Genomic DNA, 19,565 nt, shown 5'->3' on the forward strand with positions numbered 1-19,565 from the left:
GGTGGAAGTGACAAATACCAGGTTGTATAGTTCGAGTGAAGAGACAGAGACTGTTTTCCCAGGGTGGAAGTGACAAATCCCAGGGGGTGCAGATCAAGTGAAGAGACAGACACTGTTTTCCCAGGGTGGAAGTGACAAATCCCAGGGGGTGCAGATCGAGTGAAGAGACAGACACTGTTTTCCCAGGGTGGAAGTGACAACTAACAGGGAGGAAAGATCGAGTGTAGAGACAGAGATTGTTTTCCCAGGGTGGAAGTGACTACTAACAGGGAGGAAAGATCAAGTGCAGAGACAGAGACCATTTTTCCAGGGTGAAAGTGATTAAAACCAGGGGGTACAGATCGAGTGAAGAGACAGAGTCTGTTTTCCCAGGGCGGAGGTGACAAATAGAAGGGCGTATAGATCGAGTGAGCAGAAAGAGACTGCTTTCCAGGGTGGAAGTGACTAATACCAGTGTTATAGTTTGACTGTCGAGACAGAGACTGTTTTCCCAGGGTGGATGTGGCTAATAACAGGGGGAATTTATCGAGTGAAGTGACAGAGACTGTTTTCCAGGGTGGACGTAACTAATACCATCGGGTACAAAATCCGGTGAAGAGACAGTGACTGTTTTCCCAACATGTAAATAACTAATACAAGAGCCTATTGATTGAGTGAAGAGACAGAGACTGTTTTCCGAGGGTGGAAGTGACTAATACCATCGGGTCTAGATAGAGTGAAGAGACAGAGACTGTATTCCCCGGTGGAAGAAACTAATAACAGGGGGTATAGATCGAGTGAAGAGACAGACTGTTTTCCCAGGGTAGAACAGACCAATACAAGGGGGTACAGATCGAGTGAAGTGACAGAGGCTGTTTTCCCTGGGTGGAACTGGCTAATACCAGGGGGTACAGATCGAGTGAAGAGACAGAGACTGTTTTCACAGGGTAGAAGTAACTAATAACAGGGGTAGGGATTGAGTGAAGAGACAGAGACAAGATTCCCAGGGTGTAAGTGACTAATACCAGGAGTATACTTCGAGTGAAGAGACAGAGACTGTTTTCCCAGGGTAGAACAGACCAATACAAGGGGGTACAGATCAAGTGAAGTGACAGAGGCTGTTTTCCCAAGAGACAGAGACTGTTTTCACAGGGTAGAAGTAACTAATAACAGGGGTAGGGATTGAGTGAAGAGACAGAGACAAGATTCCCAGGGTGTAAGTGACTAATACCAGGAGTATACTTCGAGTGAAGAGACAGAGACTGTTTTCCCAGGGTGGAAGTGATGATTCCCAGGGGGTGCAGATTGATTGAAGAGACACTGTTTTCCCAGGGTTGAAGTCACTACCGCCATGGAGGAAAGATCGAGTGAAGAGTCGAAGACAGTTTTCCCAGGGTGGAAGTGACTAATACCTGGGTGTATAGATCGAGTGAAGGGACAGAGACCGTTTTCACAGGCTGCAAGTGACTAATACAAGGGGTTGTAGATCGAGTGAAGATGCAGTGACTGTTTTCCCAGTGTGGAAGTGACTAATACGATCGGGTACAATATCGAGTGAAGAGACAGTGACTGTTTTCTCATGGTGGAACTGACTAATACAAAGGGTAAGAGATTGAGTGAACAGACACTGTTTTTCCAGGGTGGAAGTGACTAATACCATTGGGTATAGATCAAGTGAAGAGACAGAGACTGTTTTCACGGGGTGGGAGAGAATAATGCCAGGTTGTATAGTTCGAGTGAAGAAACAGAGACTGTTTTCCCAGGGTGGAAGTGACTACTTCCAGGCGATATAGATCAAGTGATCATACAGAGACTGTTTTCCCAGGCTGGAAGTGACAAATCCCAGGGGGTGCAGATCGAGTGAAGAGACAGATACTGTTTTCCCAGGGTGCAAGTGACTACTAACAGGGAGGAAAGATCAAGTGCAGAGACAGAGACTGTTTTTCCAGGGTGAAAGTGATTAAAACCAGGGGGTACAAATCGAGTGAAGAGACAGAGTCTGTTTTCCCCGGGCGGAGGTGACAAATAGAAGGGGGTACAGATCGAGTGAGCAGAAAGAGACTGCTTTCCAGGGTGCAAGTGACTAATACAAGGGGAGAAAGAACGAGTGAAGAGAGAGATATTGGTTTCCCAGGGTTGAAGTGACTAATACCATTTGGTATAGATCGAGTGAAGAGACTGACTGTCTTACCAGTGTGGAGGTGACTAATAGAAGGGGGTACAGATCGAGTGAAGAGACAGAGACTGTTTTCGCAGGGTAGAAGGAACTAATAACAGGGGCAGGGATTGAGTGAAGAGAAAGAGACAAGATTCCGAGGGTGGAAGTGACTAATACAAGGGGGTATAGATCGAGTGAAGAGTCAAAGACAGTTTTCCAAGGGTAGAAGTAAGTAATACCAGGGGTATAGTTCAAGTGATGAGAAAGAGACTGTTTTCCCAGGGTGGAGGTGACTACTACGAGGGTGTTTAGATCAGGTGAATACAAAGAAACTGTTCTCCCAGGGTGGAAGTGACTAATACCAGGGTGTTTTGATCGAGTGCGGTGACAGACACTGTTTCCAGGGTGGAAGTGACTGCTACGAGAGGGTATCGATCAATCGAAGAGACAGTGACTGTTTGCCAAGGGTGGAAGTGACGTATTCCAGGGGTATAGATCGAGTGAACAGACAGAGACTGTTTGCCCAGGGTGGAAGAGCCTAATACCATCGGGTACAAAATCAAGGGAAGAGACAGTGACTGTTTTCCCAATGTGGAAGTAACTAATACAAGGGGCTATAGACCGATTGAAGAGACAGAAACGGTTTTCCCAGGGTGGAAGTGACTACTACCGGGGGGTATAGATCGAGTGAACACACAGAGACTGTTTTCCCATGTTGGAAGTCACTAATACCATCAGGTATAGATTATTGGAAAGGGTTGTTACTCGTTGGGGATTACCTTGGAATATAGAGTCAGATAGAGGCACACATTTTACAGCCCAGATAATGCAAGATGCCATGGCACTTTTAGGAATTAAGCAGAGATTTCATATACCCTATAGACCACAGTCTAGTGGAATTGTGGAAAGAATGAACTGAACTTTAAAAAACATGATGGCCAAAATGGTACAACAACATCGAACAACATGGCAAGCAGTTCTGCCTTATGTGTTGATGTTAATAAGGAATACAGTGGCATCTTCAACAGGTTACACCCCTTATAAACTCATGACTGGAAGAAACATGAGAGGGTTAGAGGAGTTGTTAGGGTTAGATTTGTCAGAACCTGAAATAGATTGGATTGTGTCAGAAAAGTGGGTACAACAGTTGGTAGAGACAGTGAAAGAGGCCAATTATGTGGCGGCTCATCAAATAGGAAAGAAGAAGCAGCAGAGTAAAGCCTACTTCGACTCAAAAGTCAGTCCCATAGAATTAAGCCCAGGCAAAGAGTGACGATTAGAATACACCAACCCACTTCATTTTTAAATCCAAGGTTTGCAGGGCCCTATGAAATCATAGACAAAGCAGGTCCATCAGTATACAGGGTGCTAACTTCTCTAGATAAAAGTGGATGGTACCACATCAACCAGTTGAAATTGGTGGGGGAGAAACAGGAAAATTATCATCATCGACATGTAACAATTGATGTACATGATAGTCCCAGTTTTGGAGACTTGACAATTGATGTACACAATAGTTCTGATTTGGAAGATCTGAATTTGGAACAGTTATTCCAAGAAGATGGCAACAGATCTGACCAAGGAGGAGTTTTTCCATTTTCTCAGTTTGAAAAACAGGGGAGATGTGTAAATAAAAAAAGGAGGAGAAATACATTGGTTGCTGTCTCCCCTGTGTTGAAATGAAATTGGGTGAGAAAAGATGGACGACGTGAGTCCAAAGATGATTGGGAGCTTAGATTGCATGGGTTGGAAAACCAGATAGAAAACCTGGATTTAAAGTAATTCAAGATTGGAACTGGAAATAAGAGCAGATATTACCCTTTGTGTATTTACAGATTTAATTCAATATGAAGAGAATAATGCATTTTATGGTGATGGAATTGACCATGACTGGGGTCATGATTGGTTGTGCTTCTGAAACATTACTGCCGATGAACTTGTCAACAACAACGTCATTAAATGAAGACTATTCGGTGATCAAGAGAAATTTTTCTCAATGGATACGGGTAATATGGGCACATGTGGAAGAAATGGAAGACTCGAATTTGATTTATGCTGGGGTAGATGGTTTGATGTGTGTGGATAAAACATTAAATATTCCATAGGGTACTGGATACTTGTGAGGATGATAAAGGGAGGTTTTATGTGGGTGATATCAGCTATGAATTATATCAAAGGATGGAAAGAGTGTCCTTTGGAAAGTCACAATGTTGCACTTGAGGATGTGACTTTAAACTTGACTATTGGAGGACAAACTTTGCCTAAACCAGCAGTGGAGAAGGTATTGGAGGAAAGTCTTTCAATCCAACGAACTGATACGGATTGATATTTGAGGGACTATGTTGTAACTGAGTTGCCACAGATTCCTCATTTGACTGCAGACTGGACACGAGTGGAGGAGGAGGCAAAGGAAATAATTCATCAGTGGGCTGAACATTCAAAAGTTAAGACACATGCTGAGAAGGCAAATGAAATGTTGAGTGACTTAGACTTTTGGGGTAAATTTTGGAATTGGGGATCAAATGTTCAAATACATCCATGGGTGAGAATAATCTCACATGTTGCAGTAATATTAATTTTTTGTACACTGATGATTGCATAATTTAATGTGTATCAACTCAGAAGATGGAAGGCTGAAATTATGCAAAAGGTAGAGGGGAATGATTTTGCACTACTGAAAAAACGATGGCCAGTATAAAAATTGTATGAATTTAGTAAGTAAAAGTTATAATGTAAGTGCAGCACACCTGCTGGGGATCCATGGCAATCCAGTGGATGGTCAATAGAATAGAGGAGGATAGTGATCCTAAGATAAATCTTTGGATCAAGAGGAGGGATATGTTGGCCAGAAAGAATGACAATCTTCAAATCAGTGAATTCAAATGAATCAAGGACAGTGGAAGCAGTCTTTGTTCTTGTTGTGTGCTTGGGGGATGGAGGCTGCCATTTTGTGAAGACACTCGATTCTCCATTTTGTGAGCTTGACATGCTGGACTTGATTAGAGTTTTAAAGAAGATACAAAGACTTCAGGTAATTTGCTGGACTGGAGGTCATTTCCAAATAAGGAGTTATTTGTGTGGTTTTCTTTGGTTGGCTATAACATGAAGACTTGTGAATGCCTGAGGTGATTCAAGCTCATTGCTGATTGAGAACAAAGAGCCATGAGTCAGCAACTGTCCCTTGATGGGGAGAGGACAATAGATGGATGCTGGCTTGGACCAGAGCCAATGACCAGGTGTTAAAGGCCAGACACATGACCTGCGGCCAATGACACGGGAATGTGACATTTGAATTGATAAGCAATGGATATAAAAGTGGATGCTTTGTGTGCGCCGGTGGCGGTAACTTCGAAGAATAACCATAGCAGACACAAGCGAGAAGAACCCTGCGTGAACACGTGGAGAGTGAGTCGGGACCACGAGGAACAAGGAGCGCCTGGCCAGCGTAAATTCCTCCGCCCGGGTAATACCTTTGCTATCCTTTGACTATCCAGGAGAGTCAGGGGTATTTAGCAGGTGTGCGCACAAGGTATTTAATGTATGAATTCACGTATTTGTTAGTTTGGACAATAAAGGTAATTGTCAGTAAATACCGATCTCTCTGTGCCTCACTCAGAATCATTGGAAGAGGTAGAAGTGGTATCTCTCTCTCTCCCTTTTACCAACAAGAGGAAGGAATTTATTGACATATTTTAGATGAACTTGATTAATAGAACTATAACTTTCCTCTCAAGAGTCAGACTTCAAAAACTGGAAAGTATGTATAGTTCAACAGAGCAACTCAAACTTCTGTCTGTGAACACTTGTTGGTAACATACAAAGACTTCTACCCCATGAAAAAAAAAGAAATTCTGATTTGCTTTCTACCTAGATTAGTTTTTTTTATTGATTTTTTATGCATTTCAACAATTACTATGACAAAAAGCCCAACAGCAAACTAAAGATTAATACAGTGCAAGAAAAACATACAATAATATTCAAAACAATGATGAAAAAGCACCCAAAGTAAAATCATGTAAAGTTACTCCCTCAGAGAAAAAAAACTCCAGGTGCAAGAAATATTAATTGGAGCATTCAAACCCCCAAAACTGTAAATGAAAATAAGAACAAAAAATAATAATGCCTACTACCAAAGAAAGAAAAAAAAGCTGAAAGTAAGAGACTGAAAAAAAAAGACTTAATCTAAAGAGGAATTATGAAAATATTCAAGAAAAGTCCCCACACCTTATGAAACTTTATGTCCGAATTGAGAAGTGAGTAGTGAATTTTTTCAAGGTCTAAACAGGACATAATATCATTAAGCCATTGAGCATGGGTGGGTGGGGCAACATCTCTCCACCTAAGAAGAATTAAATGTCTAGCCAAAAGAGAAGCAAAAGATAATGTTCGATGTTTAGTTGGACTCAAATGTGTATCCACCTCACCCAAGGTACCAAAAAGAGCAATCAGAGGGTTAGGTTCTAAGTGGCAATTAAGAATATGTGATAAGGTTATCCCATAAGGTTAGATTAGTTTTAAGGGGGAAATTTCTGTTGGAATGATAAACAAAAAGTTGTCGATGGTGGAAATCTGAAATAAATACAAAAACATCCAAAAATCCTCAGCATTCTATTATGATTTTTGAGTCATGTCCTAGAGTCATTTGAGTATTTATCAAGCAGCTTTTATCCAATGCATATTTTTCAAACATGAGAAATTTGCACAGATTCTTTTTATTTTCCTAATAGGAATTAACTTAAAAATTGTATTTATTCTGGGCTTCCATCACAAAAGAGAACTATCTTTAACATATTAGGGTAGAATAGTGGTGCGGCTGGTAGTGTTGCTGCTTCACAGAGACAGAGGCCCAGGATCAATCCTGGCCCAAAGGTGCCATCTGTGTGACGTTTGGAGGTTCTCCTCGTGACCACGAGTTTCCTCAAAGTCCTCCAGTTCCCTCCAACATCCCAAAGATGCTGGTAAGTTAACTAGTTGTTGTAAATTGTCCATAAGATGTAAATCAGTGGTAGAATCTGAGGGGAGTTGATGAAAATGAGAATGTCTGGTTGAAGGACCCATTTCTGTGTTCTCTCTGTGACTCTGTAGAGTTGATACATTTTTTTACACAGTATCTTTTGTAATTGAAGCTCTATCCTAGGCCCAACATTTCAGTCACAAAGAAGGCACATTGTAACAGTGGCTATATTTCATTAAGAGTTTGAGGAGATTTGGTATGTTAGCAAAGACACTTGGAAATTTTGACAGATGTACCGTGGAGAGCATTCTAACTGGCTGCTTCACTGTCTGGCATGGGTGGGGAGCACCGTACAAGATTGAAATAAGCTGCAGAAAGTTATAAACTCACTCAGCTCCATCATGGGCACTGGCCACCCCAGCATCCAGGATATCTTCCATGAGCAGTGCCTCAGAAAGGTAGCATCCATTGTTAAAGACCCCCATCACCCAGGTCATGCATTGTGCTCATTGCTACTATCACAGAAGAGGTACAGAAGTCTGCAGGCACACACTCAACAATTCAGGAACAGCTTCTTTCCCTCTGCCAGTGGATTTCTGAATGGACATTGAACCCATGAATAATACCTCACTATTTTTTCCTCTTTTTGCACTACTTATTTTTTTCACCTTTTTTATTAAATACATACTTACTATAATTTACAGTTTTTATTATTATGTATTGCAATGTACTGCTACCACTTAGCTACAAATTTCATGACATATGCCAGTGATATTAAACCCAACATTGAATAACAAGCTCCAAAGAAATATAGTTGTTTTCCTCAATGTCAATGCCCAATATAATATGCAGTAGCCCAAATATCATTAGAGATAACTGTTGCTCTAATTAAAGGAAATCTAAAGATCATTATTGCTCCGCAGGTTCATGTGTCACTGATATACAAAGGCTATCAAGTTCATTTGATTGCATTACTGCTCTTCAAAATGAATTAATATCCCTATCATCATCAGTAGGATGGACTGTACCTTCAACGAAATGCAACTTCTACAGAGTCCCAAAGATGGGAATATGGCGAAGTCAGTGAAGCTAGGGAATTCAAAGAGAATTACTTTGATATGAATATTCTGTGTTGTTGTATTTTTACTGATATTCTATACGGGTTTGTTGACTTGTATGCATCAAGCCGTGATGTCATGGGGAGGGGGATTTTTATTACGTGATCGTAATCTTGTGTATGCTTACCATGTGGTAATATATCTTTGCACCTTGACCCTCGAGTTATGCTGTCTCATGTGGCTGCATTCATGAGTATTCATATATAGTTAAATGAGAATGAAACTCGAATTGAATGGAATTGAAGGAATTATTTTAATTTTGGTTTGGTTTATGGGTAACTTGGTAAGTAAATGTCAAATTTTAGTTCTACCTCGAGTAAGCACAGACTTGCAGTGCTTCTCAGCCCAGTAAAATGCATATCCAGTGTCAAAAGGTAACAACATGTATCTTGCTTCTTGGATACAACGTGTGCCAAGGCAACACACACAAGATGCTGGAGGAACTCAGCAGGTCAGGCAGCATCTATGGAAATGAATAGAGAGTCGACATTTCAGGCCGAGATCCTACTTCAAGACTGAGCAGGAAGGGGGATGATGCCAGAATAAACAGGTGGGGACCACATACCAGAAGTGACTCCAAGTGGAAGATCTCAAAATAGGTATCTTCAAACCTGAGCAACAGGTGGTGTCACTACAAATGACTTTGCAAGGTTGGGTGTTGTGACAACACATTACAGGTGGTCAGGATTCTGCAGGTAGAGCAGGAACAGATGACCTCCAAACTAGACTGGAAGCAACAGCAGGTAATCAGGAGTCTCTTGATTACATGACACTCTCATCAGTACTCAGCTCAAAATATTGGAGAAGGTGAGATTTCATCAAGGAAGTCTATGCACCCTGATAAACTCTTGACCTCCCAACTTACTGTATGAATGGCACACAAAGGTTTTCACTGCTTCTCAGTACATGTGACAATAACAACCCGATTACCAATTGACTCAGCTATACAGAGCAGGGTAGAAAGAAGGGGAAGCTACAGTGATAGGGGATTTGATAGCTGGAGCAAAAGAAAGGTGCTCCTTTGGCCACAGTCAAGATTCTAAGCTTTCTCCAGGGTCCAGGGTCAGGGATGACACGGAGCTACTGTGGAATGTTCCAAGCCATGAGAGTGAACAGCCAGAAATCCAGCAGTAATTGTCATTTAGTGGAAAGGAGGGTGAGGTCCTGAAGTCTATTTACAAGAATCTAGAGAGAAGATTAACAAGGATTTCAAAGTTAGCGACTTTTAGAAGCACCACACAGCATGTGCAGAAATATGCAAATAATGCAAGTGGCCAAGGAAAATGGTGCAGGATGGAGGGTTTTGGATTTTTGGGGCTTTGGAACAAGTCCTGGAGATAAGACTTAATTCGGCTACATGGGCTATGTCACAGCAGGGCTGGTATCAATGTTTGAGATTAGCTTTTTGCTGCCACTGGAAGGGTTTAAATGAGATCACCAAGCAAAAGGAAACTTCACAACAGTTTCATAAGACAACAAGGCAAAACTGAAAGGTAGGGTTAAACAAAGGGCCAAGAGGGATGAGGAAATAAAGACTGGTTGAAAAAGAAACAAAGTTTTCCGACAGTCTTTTGAAGTAAGGAAGTGAGGGAAGAGAGGATGTACTGAGGATGCATTTCTTGTGCGGGTACAACATAATAGCCATCGCTGAAACCTTGTTTAAAGATGGGCAGGAGAGACAGCTAGATGTGTCTAGTTACAGGGTTTGTAGTAGGATAGCAGAGAGTCAACAGCTTTAAATTCCTGGTTTTAGCATAGAACATGACCTGTCCTAGGCCCAGGACACAGATGCTATCACAAGGTGTGTTTCTACTTTCTTAACAGGTAAAAGAGCTACTGCTTGTCACTGAACACTAACAAATTTCTGTATAAGTACTGTTGTAAGTATCCTGAGTGCATATATTATGGTCTGCTACAGCAATTCAAACACACAGGAATGTTAAAAAAAAAAGCTGCAGAGGGTAGTGAGTGTAGTCCAATACACATCACAGGCAAATCTCTCTCCATTGTCAGTAGAGGTGCTTCCCTAAAGCAGTAAAATCTGTCATGAAAGATCCCCAGGATCTGGCCCAAGGTATCTTCTCCCAGTTAGCATCAGGCAGGAGATGCAGAAGCTTGAAGTCCAACCACCATCAGGTTCAAGTACAGCTACTCCCCTTCAACCATTTGTTTCTTGAACCAACCAGCACAACCCTAATCACCAGCAAAGCTATGACCATTTTGACTACTTAGCATTTTTGTTCTAATTTTTTTTGTTTGTTTGTAATTCATGTTTTCCTTTAAAAACCTACAGCACAATACAGGCGCTTCGGCCCACAAAATTGTGCCAAACATGTCCCAACCTTAGAAATTACTAGGCTTACCTATAGTCCTCCATTTTTCTAAGCTCCATGTACCTATCCAAAAGTCTCTTAAAAGATCCTATCATATCTGTCTCCACCACTGTTGCCATTCCACGCACTCACCACTCTCTGCCTAAAAAACTTACCCCTGACATCTCCTCTGAACCTACTCCCCAGCACCTTAAACCTGTGCTCTCTTGTGTCAACCAGTTCAGCCCTGGGAAAAAGCCTCTGACTATCCACACGACCAATGCCTCTCATCATCTTGTACACCTCTATCAGGTCACCCCTCATCCTCCATTGCTCCAAGGAGAAAATATAAATATATTATTATCATAAAACAATTGAGATTAGGCCTATCAGGTGGAAGAAACTAATAACAGGGGGTATAGATCGAGTGGAGGCAGACAGAGACAAGATTCCCAGGGTGTAAGTGACTAATACCAGGAATATACTTCGAGTGAAGAGACAGAGACTGTTTTCCCAGGGTAGAACAGACCAATACAAGGGGTTACAGATCGAGTGCAGAGACAAAGACTGTTTTCCAAGGGTGGAAGTGACTACTAACAGGGAGGAAAGATCGAGTGCAGAGACAGAGACTATTTTTCCAGGGTGGAAGTGATTAAAACCAGGGGGTACAGATCGAGTGAAGAGACAGAGACTGTTCTCCCAGGGTGGGAGAGAAGAATGCCAGGTTGTATAGATTGAGTGAAGAGACAGAGACTGTTTTTCCAGAGTGAAAGTGATTACAACCAGGGGGTATAGATCGAGTGAAAAGTCAAACACAGTTTTCCCAGGGTAGAAGTGACTAATACCAGGGGGTATAGATCGAGTGAAGGGACAGAGACTGCTTTCACAGGCTGCAAGTGACTAATACAAGGGGTTATAGATCGAGTGAAGATGCAGTGACTGTTTTACCCAGTGTGGAAGTGACTAATATGATTGGGTACAAAATACGGTGAAGAGACAGTGACTGTTTTCCCATCGTGTAAATAACTAATACAAGGGCCAAAGATTGAGTGAAGTGACAGAGACTGTTTTCCGAGGGTAGAACTGGCTAATACCAGGGGGTGCAGATCGAGTGAAGAGACAGAGACTGTTTTCACAGGGTAGAAGTAACTAATAAGAGGGGTAGGGATTGAGTGAAGAGACAGAGACAAGAGTCCCAGGGTGTAAGTGACTAATACCAGGAGTATACTTCAAGTGAAGAGACAGAGACTGTTTTCCCAGGGTGGAAGTGACGATTCCCAGGGGGTGCAGATCAACTGAAGAGACAGAGACCGTTTTTCTAGGGTGGAAGTGACTAAAACCAGGCGGTACAGATCGAGTGAAGAGACAGAGACTGTTTTCCCAGGGTGGAAGTGACTAATACAAGGGGAGTAAGAATGAGTGAAGAGAGAGATATTGGTTTCCCAGGGTTGAAGTGACTAATACCATTTGGTATAGATCGAGTGAAGAGTCAAAGACAGTTTTCCAAGGGTAGAAGTAAGTAATACTAGGAGTATAGTTCAAGTGATGAGACAGAAACTGTTTTCCCAGGGTGGAGGTGACTACTACGAGGGTGTTTAGATCAGGTGAATACAAAGAAACTGTTCTCCCAGGGTGGAAGTGACTAATACAAGGGGTATAGATCGACTGAAGAGACAGAAACGGTTTTCCCAGGGTGGAAGTGACTACTACCGGGGGTATAGATTGAGTGAACACACAGAGACTGTTTTCCCAGGTTGGAAGAGACTAATACCATCGGGTACAAAATCAAGTGAAGAGACAGAGACTGTTTTCCCAGGTGGGAAGTGACTAATACCAGGGTGTTTTGATCGAGTGCAGTGACAGACACTGTTTGCCAGGGGTGGAAGTGACGAATACCAGGGTGTATAGATCGAGTGAACAGACAGAGACTGTTTGCCCAGGGTGGAAGTAACTAATACAAGGGGCTATAGATCGACTGAAGAGACAGAAACAGTTTTCCCAGGGAGGAAGTGACTAATACCAGAGAGTACAGATCGATTGAAGAGACAGAGACTGTTTTCCCAGGGTGGGAGAGAATAATGCCAGGTTGTATAGTTCGAGTGATGAGACAGAGACTGTTTTCCCAGGGTGGAAGTGACAAATCCCAGGGTGTTTTGATCGAGTGCAGTGACAGACACTGTTTGCCAGGGGTGGAAGTGACGAATACCAGGGTGTATAGATCGAGTGAACAGACAGAGACTGTTTGCCCAGGGTGGAAGTAACTAATACAAGGGGCTATAGATCGACTGAAGAGACAGAAACAGTTTTCCCAGGGAGGAAGTGACTAATACCAGAGAGTACAGATCAATTGAAGAGACAGAGACTGTTTTCCCAGGGTGGGAGAGAATAATGCCAGGTTGTATAGTTCGAGTGATGAGACAGAGACTGTTTTCCCAGGGTGGAAGTGACAAATCCCAGGGGGTGCAAATCGAGTGAAGAGACAGACACAGTTTTCCCAGGGTGGAAGTGACTACTAACAGGGTGGAAAGATCGAGTGCAGAGACAGAGACTGTTTTTCCAGAGTGAAAGTGATTACAACCAGGGGGTATAGATCGAGTGAAGAGACAAAGACAGTTTTCCCTGGGTAGAAGTGACTACTACCCGGGGTACAGATCGCGTGAACACACAGAGACTGTTTTCCCAGGTTGGAAGAGACTAATACCATCGGGTACAAAATCAAGTGAAGAGACAGAGACTGTTTTCCCAGGTGGGAAGTGACTAATACCATCAGGTATAGATTAAGTGACGAGACAGAGACTTTTCTCCCAGGTTGGGAGAGAAGAATGCCAGGTTGTATAGATTGAGTGAAGAGACAGAGACAGGTTTCCCAGGGTGGAAGTGACTAATACAAGGGAAGAAATATCGAGTGAAGAGAGAGAGAATATTTTCCCAGGGTGGAAGTGACTGATACCTGGGGGATAGAACGAGTGAAGGGACAGAGACTGTTTTCCCAGGGTGGAAGTGACTAATACCAGGGGGTAAGAGATCGAGTAAACAGACAGAGACAGTTTTCCCAGGGTGGGAGAGAATAATGCCAGGTTGTATAGTTCGAGTGAAGAGACAGACTGTTTTCCCAGGGTAGAACAGACCAATATAAGGGGGTACAGATAGAGTGAAGAGACAGAGTCTGTTTTCCCAGGGCGGAGGTGACAAATAGAAGGGGGTATAGATCGAGTGAGCAGAAAGAGACTGCCTTCCAGGGTGGAAGTGACTAATACCAGTGTTATAGTTCGACTGTCGAGACAGACACTGTTTTCCCAGGGTGGATGTGGCTAATAACAGGGGGAATTTATCGAGTGAACAGACACAGACTGTTTTCCCAGATTGGAAGTGACTAATACAAGTGGGTACAGATCGAGTGAAGTGACAGAGACTGTTTTCCAGGGTGGACGTAACTAATACCATCGGGTACAAAATCCGGTGAAGAGACAGTGACTGTTTTCCCAACGTGTAAATAACTAATACAAGGGCCTATAGTTTGAGTGAAGAGACAGAGACTGTTTTCTGAGGGTGGAAGTGACTAATACCATCGGGTATAGATAGAGTGAAGAGACAGAGGCTGTTTTCCAAGGGTGGAACTGGCTAATACCAGGGGGTACAGATCGAGTGAAGAGACAGAGACTGTTTTCACAGGGTAGAAGGAACTAATAACAGGGGCAGGGATTGAGTGAAGAGAAAGAGACAAGATTCCGAGGGTGTAAGTGACTAATACCAGGTGTATACTTCAAGTGAAGAGACAGAGACTCTTTTCCCAGGGTGGAAGTGACGATTCCCAGGGGTTGCAGATCGATTGAAGAGACAGAGACAGTTTTTCTAGGGTGGAAGTGACCAAAACCAGGTGGTACAGATCGAGTGAAGAGACAGAGACTGTTTTCCCAGGGTGGAAGTGACTAATACCAGGAGTATACTTCGAGTGAAGAGACAGGCACTGTTTTCCAAGGGTGGAAGTGACTAATAGAAGGGTCGAAAGAACGAGTTAAGAGACAGTGACTGTTTTCCCAAGGTGGAAGTAACTGATACAAGGGGCTATAGATCGACTGAAGAAACAGAAACAGTTTTCCCAGGGTGGCAGTGACTACTACCAGGGGGTGTCGATCGAGTGAAGAGACAGAGACCGTTTTCCCAGGGTGGGAGAGAATAATGCCAGGTTGTATAGTTCGAGTGATGAAACAGAGACTGTTTTCCCAGGGTGGAAGTGACAAATCCCAGGGGGTGCAGATCGAGTGAAGAGACAAAGACAGTTTTCCCAGGGTAGAAGTGACTAATACCTGGGTGTATAGATCGAGTGAAGGGACAGAGACTGTTTTCACAGGCTGCAAGTGACTAATACAAGGGGTTATAGATCGAGTGAAGAGACAGAAACGGTTTTCCCAGGGTGGAAGTGACTACTACCCGGGGTATAGATCGAGTGAACACACAGAGACTATTTTCCCAGGTTCGAAGAGACTAATACCATCGGGTACAAAATCAAGTGAAGAGACAGAGACTGTTTTCCCAGGTGGGAAGTGACTAATACCATCAGGTATAGATTAAGTGAAGAGACAGAGTCTTTTCTCCCAGGGTGGGAGAGAAGAATGCCAGGTTGTATAGATTGAGTGAAGAGACAGAGACAGGTTTCCCAGGGTGGGTGACTAATACAAGGGAAGAAATATCGAGTGAAGAGAGAGAGAATATTTTCCCAGGGTGGAAGTGACTGATACCTGGGGGATAGAACGAGTGAAGGGACAGAGACTGTTTTCCCAGGGTGGAAGTGACTAATACCAGGGGGTAAGAGATCGAGTAAACAGACAGAGACAGTTTTCCCAGGGTGGGAGAGAATAATGCCAGGTTGTATAGTTCGAGTGAAGAGACAGACTGTTTTCCCAGGGTAGAACAGACCAATATAAGGGGGTACAGATAGAGTGAAGAGACAGAGTCTGTTTTCCCAGGGCGGAGGTGACAAATAGAAGGGGGTATAGATCGAGTGAGCAGAAAGAGACTGCCTTCCAGGGTGGAAGTGACTAATACCAGTGTTATAGTTCGACTGTCGAGACAGACACTGTTTTCCCAGGGTGGATGTGGCTAATAACAGGGGGAATTTATCGAGTGAACAGACACAGACTGTTTTCCCAGATTGGAAGTGACTAATACAAGTGGGTACAGATCGAGTGAAGAGACAGAGACTGTTTTCACAGGGTAGAAGGAACTAATAACAGGGGCAGGGATTGAGTGAAGAGAAAGAGACAAGATTCCGAGGGTGGAAGTGACTAATACCAGGGGGTAAGAGATCGAGTAAACAGACAGAGACAGTTTTCCCAGGGTGGGAGAGAATAATGCCAGGTTGTATAGTTCGAGTGAAGAGACAGACTGTTTTCCCAGGGTAGAACAGACCAATATAAGGGGGTACAGATAGAGTGAAGAGACAGAGTCTGTTTTCCCAGGGCGGAGGTGACAAATAGAAGGGGGTATAGATCGAGTGAGCAGAAAGAGACTGCCTTCCAGGGTGGAAGTGACTAATACCAGTGTTATAGTTCGACTGTCGAGACAGACACTGTTTTCCCAGGGTGGATGTGGCTAATAACAGGGGGAATTTATCGAGTGAACAGACACAGACTGTTTTCCCAGATTGGAAGTGACTAATACAAGTGGGTACAGATCGAGTGAAGAGACAGAGACTGTTTTCACAGGGTAGAAGGAACTAATAACAGGGGCAGGGATTGAGTGAAGAGAAAGAGACAAGATTCCGAGGGTGTAAGTGACTAATACCAGGTGTATACTTCAAGTGAAGAGACAGAGACTCTTTTCCCAGGGTGGAAGTGACGATTCCCAGGGGTTGCAGATCGATTGAAGAGACAGAGACAGTTTTTCTAGGGTGGAAGTGACCAAAACCAGGCGGTACAGATCGAGTGAAGAGACAGAGACTGTTTTCCCAGGGTGGAAGTGACTAATACCAGGAGTATACTTCGAGTGAAGAGACAGACACTGTTTTCCAAGGGTGGAAGTGACTAATAGAAGGGTCGAAAGAACGAGTGAAGAGACAGTGACTGTTTTCCCAAGGTGGAAGTAACTGATACAAGGGGCTATAGATTGACTGAAGAAACAGAAACAGTTTTCCCAGGGTGGAAGTGACTACTACCAGGGGGTATCGATCGAGTGAAGAGACAGAGACTGTTTTCCCAGGGTGGGAGAGAATAATGCCAGGTTGTATAGTTCGAGTGATGAGACAGAGACTGTTTTCCCAGGGTGGAAGAGACTACTACCAGGGGATATAGATCGAGTAATCATACAGAGACTGTTTTCCCAGGGTGGAAGTGACAAATCCCAGGGGGTGCAGATCGAGTGAAGAGACAGACACTGTTTTCCCAGGGGGTGCAGATCGAGTGAAGAGACAAAGACAGTTTTCCCAGGGTAGAAGTGACTAATACCTGGGTGTATAGATCGAGTGAAGGGACAGAGACTGTTTTCACAGGCTGCAAGTGACTAATACAAGGGGTATAGATCGAGTGAAGAGACAGAAATGGTTTTCCCTGGGTGGAAGTGACTACTACCCGGGGTATAGATCGCGTGAACACACAGAGACTGTTTTCCCAGGTTGGAAGAGACTAATACCATCGGGTACAAAATCAAGTGAAGAGACAGAGACTGTTTTCCCAGGTGGGAAGTGACTAATACCATCAGGTATAGATTAAGTGAAGAGACAGAGACTTTTCTCCCAGGGTGGGAGAGAAGAATGCCAGGTTGTATAGATTGAGTGAAGAGACAGAGACAGGTTTCCCAGGGCGGAAGTGACTAATACAAGGGAAGAAATATCGAGTGAAGAGAGAGAGAATATTTTCCCAGGGTGGAAGTGACTAATACAAGGGGGTATAGATCGAGTGAAGAGTCAAAGACAGTTTTCCAAGGGTAGAAGTAAGTAATACCAGGGGTATAGTTCAAGTGATGAGAAAGAGACTGTTTTCCCAGGGTGGAGGTGACTACTACGAGAGTGTTTAGATCAGGTGAATACAAAGAAACTGTTCTCCCAGGGTGGAAGTGACTAATACCAGGGTGTATAGATCGAGTGATGAGACAGAGACTGTTTTCCCAGGGTGGAAGTGACAAATCCCAGGGGGTGCAAATCGAGTGAAGAGACAGACACAGTTTTCCCAGGGTGGAAGTGACTACTAACAGGGTGGAAAGATCGAGTGCAGAGACAGAGACTGTTTTTCCAGAGTGAAAGTGATTACAACCAGGGGGTATAGATCGAGTGAAGAGACAAAGACAGTTTTCCCAGGGTAGAAGTGACTAATACCTGGTGTATAGATCGAGTGAAGGGACAGAGACCGTTTTCACAGGGTAGAAGTGACTAATACCTGGTGTATAGATCGAGTGAAGGGACAGAGACTGTTTTCACAGGCTGCAAGTGACTAATACAAGGGGTTATAGATCGAGTGAAGAGACAGAAACGGTTTTCCCAGGGTGGAAGTGACTACTACCCGGGGTATAGATCGAGTGAACACACAGAGACTATTTTCCCAGGTTCGAAGAGACTAATACCATCGGGTACAAAATCAAGTGAAGAGACAGAGACTGTTTTCCCAGGTGGGAAGTGACTAATACCATCAGGTATAGATTAAGTGAAGAGACAGAGTCTTTTCTCCCAGGGTGGGAGAGAAGAATGCCAGGTTGTATAGATTGAGTGAAGAGACAGAGACAGGTTTCCCAGGGTGGGTGACTAATACAAGGGAAGAAATATCGAGTGAAGAGAGAGAGAATATTTTCCCAGGGTGGAAGTGACTGATACCTGGGGGATAGAACGAGTGAAGGGACAGAGACTGTTTTCCCAGGGTGGAAGTGACTAATACCAGGGGGTAAGAGATCGAGTAAACAGACAGAGACAGTTTTCCCAGGGTGGGAGAGAATAATGCCAGGTTGTATAGTTCGAGTGAAGAGACAGACTGTTTTCCCAGGGTAGAACAGACCAATATAAGGGGGTACAGATAGAGTGAAGAGACAGAGTCTGTTTTCCCAGGGCGGAGGTGACAAATAGAAGGGGGTATAGATCGAGTGAGCAGAAAGAGACTGCCTTCCAGGGTGGAAGTGACTAATACCAGTGTTATAGTTCGACTGTCGAGACAGACACTGTTTTCCCAGGGTGGATGTGGCTAATAACAGGGGGAATTTATCGAGTGAACAGACACAGACTGTTTTCCCAGATTGGAAGTGACTAATACAAGTGGGTACAGATCGAGTGAAGAGACAGAGACTGTTTTCACAGGGTAGAAGGAACTAATAACAGGGGCAGGGATTGAGTGAAGAGAAAGAGACAAGATTCCGAGGGTGGAAGTGACTAATACCAGGGGGTAAGAGATCGAGTAAACAGACAGAGACAGTTTTCCCAGGGTGGGAGAGAATAATGCCAGGTTGTATAGTTCGAGTGAAGAGACAGACTGTTTTCCCAGGGTAGAACAGACCAATATAAGGGGGTACAGATAGAGTGAAGAGACAGAGTCTGTTTTCCCAGGGCGGAGGTGACAAATAGAAGGGGGTATAGATCGAGTGAGCAGAAAGAGACTGCCTTCCAGGGTGGAAGTGACTAATACCAGTGTTATAGTTCGACTGTCGAGACAGACACTGTTTTCCCAGGGTGGATGTGGCTAATAACAGGGGGAATTTATCGAGTGAACAGACACAGACTGTTTTCCCAGATTGGAAGTGACTAATACAAGTGGGTACAGATCGAGTGAAGAGACAGAGACTGTTTTCACAGGGTAGAAGGAACTAATAACAGGGGCAGGGATTGAGTGAAGAGAAAGAGACAAGATTCCGAGGGTGTAAGTGACTAATACCAGGTGTATACTTCAAGTGAAGAGACAGAGACTCTTTTCCCAGGGTGGAAGTGACGATTCCCAGGGGTTGCAGATCGATTGAAGAGACAGAGACAGTTTTTCTAGGGTGGAAGTGACCAAAACCAGGCGGTACAGATCGAGTGAAGAGACAGAGACTGTTTTCCCAGGGTGGAAGTGACTAATACCAGGAGTATACTT

Source organism: Hemitrygon akajei, unplaced genomic scaffold, assembly GCF_048418815.1.
Source record: "Hemitrygon akajei unplaced genomic scaffold, sHemAka1.3 Scf000063, whole genome shotgun sequence".
NCBI lineage: Eukaryota > Metazoa > Chordata > Chondrichthyes > Myliobatiformes > Dasyatidae > Hemitrygon > Hemitrygon akajei.